This window comes from Toxorhynchites rutilus, unplaced genomic scaffold, assembly GCF_029784135.1.
Source record: "Toxorhynchites rutilus septentrionalis strain SRP unplaced genomic scaffold, ASM2978413v1 HiC_scaffold_98, whole genome shotgun sequence".
Classification (NCBI taxonomy): domain Eukaryota; kingdom Metazoa; phylum Arthropoda; class Insecta; order Diptera; family Culicidae; genus Toxorhynchites; species Toxorhynchites rutilus.
In genome coordinates, this window is record NW_026600166.1 from 32501 (window position 1) to 34751 (window position 2251).

Consider the following 2251-nt stretch of genomic DNA (forward strand, 5'->3'; position numbering starts at 1 on the left):
CCACGTCCCGGAATGCAAAGTGTCAAGTGTTGGAAAAGTCCCCCCGCACAGCGCACACAACACAACAGCGCAACAGTCCGGCACTGATATTAAGTCCAATTCGATAACACAATAACACCAAGGCAACATCGAGGGTAAGAATGCGCGTGTCAAGTGTGATGAAAAGTCTCCCCCACACAGCGCACACAACACAACAGCGCAACAGTTTGTTTAATTTCTCACTGCGCGAGCCAGCACTCGCAGTACGCAGTGTGTGCATCGGCCCGGGCACTGGTATTAAGTCCAATTCGATAATACAATAACACCAAGCCAACATCAAGCACAGCACAGCACAACAGTTTGTTTTATTTCTCACCCGCAGTACGCAGTGTGTATAACATCGACAACGGCGCGTACATGACTATTGAAAAAAAAAACAACACATTCACACATTGGTCACACATCATCATCTTTACCTACGGGAAAACTGAAACTGTTGGAAAAAAGTTCAACTATTGAAAAAATGTCAACTATTGAAACAAGTAACCAACTATTGAAACAACCAACACCTTAGGCACGGCCCAAGTACAAGTACGAGTTCAATAGTAGGGTTACCCCCCATCGGAATATGACCGACACCCGGCACTGGTAACCGATTGCGGTGCGTGAACATTTCCCGACCCAGCATGGTGTCTCGGCTAGTGGTACAAGTCTATCCAAGGCACCCCTATAACGATGCCCCCAGTGCGGTATATACCCATGCCGAGGCAACGTTGGTATGACCATGTTTTACACTATTGTGGGGAAAGTTGGTGAGTGAAAAGTTTGAGGCATAACTTGCGAAGCTTGTATGGATGTTCGGTAGTACGATGCCGTACGGGTGGGGTCAAGTTACTGTCGGTAGGGTCGAACGTCTATCGAATCCAGTGAGTCGGATGGCCATCCATCGGAAGGGGGTAACCCCGACGGGTGAGCGTCATACGATTCCGGTGAGCTTCGCATGTCGAACCACCCCCCTGGTGGTGGTAAGATGTGCGTACTCCAGTGTGTGGTGTCGGGTCGTGCGTTGTGAGCGTCGAAGGGGCATAAGGCGATTGTCGCTCTCTCGTGTGCCATGCGAACCCTGTGCAGTACGGTGTGTCGAACATTGAAATACCTCCCATGTAAGACGCATCGCACCAGTGCAGGTAGTAGCACCACACGGGTAGTGACCGCTCTCTTGCTCCGAGTTTTTTTTCTCCCTGTTATGCCTCCTCCGCGCTAGGCGCTAGGCCTGTGGTAGGTACGCGGTAGGGGAAAAAAAGCATACGCTCGCTCGCTCGCTCGCTCGGGTCTCGGGTGGGTCGTGTTTACATCAAAGTGGTACCGCTACCTCGTTATGAGCGAGTGTGGACATGTGTACAATACCCCCTCTCATGCGCTTCAACGCGCGTGCTAGTAATTGTGTATGGGAATCTTTTGGCTAGTGTATGGCTCTGTCGGGTATGCGAACGAGGAACAAATTTACCGAGGATGAACGTGTTGTGGTGATGTTGTGCGAAGTATTACACTACCCCTATCGTGAATGCGTTTGCACGGCCGGTGTGCCGTGCATCCAAACTCTCGATGATGATGGTGAATTCTGGTTGATCCTACCAGTAATATACGCTTGTCTCAAAGGTTAAGCCATGCATGTCTAAGTACAAACAGATTTAATGTGAAACCGCATAAGGCTCAGTATAACAGCTATAATTTACAAGATCATACAACTAGTTACTTGGATAACTGTGGAAAATCTAGAGCTAATACATGCAAAATGCAGGGACCTCGCGGAACCTGTGCAATTATTAGGCAAACCAATCGTCCCCCTTCGCAGGGCCGTGACGCTTGAGTTGAAATCTGGATAATTCCGCTGATCGTACGGTCTCGCACCGACGACGGATCTTTCAAATATCTGCCCTATCAACTATTGATGGTAGTATAGAGGACTACCATGGTTGCAACGGGTAACGGGGAATCAGGGTTCGATTCCGGAGAGGGAGCCTGAGAAATGGCTACCACATCCAAGGAAGGCAGCAGGCGCGTAAATTACCCAATCCCGGCACGGGGAGGTAGGTGACGAGAAATAACAATATAAGACTCTTTAATGATGTCTTATAATTGGAATGAGTTGAGCATAAATCCTTCAACAAGGATCCAGTGGAGGGCAAGTCTGGTGCCAGCAGCCGCGGTAATTCCAGCTCCACTAGCGTATATTAAAATTGTTGCGGTTAAAACGTTCGAAGTTCATTCT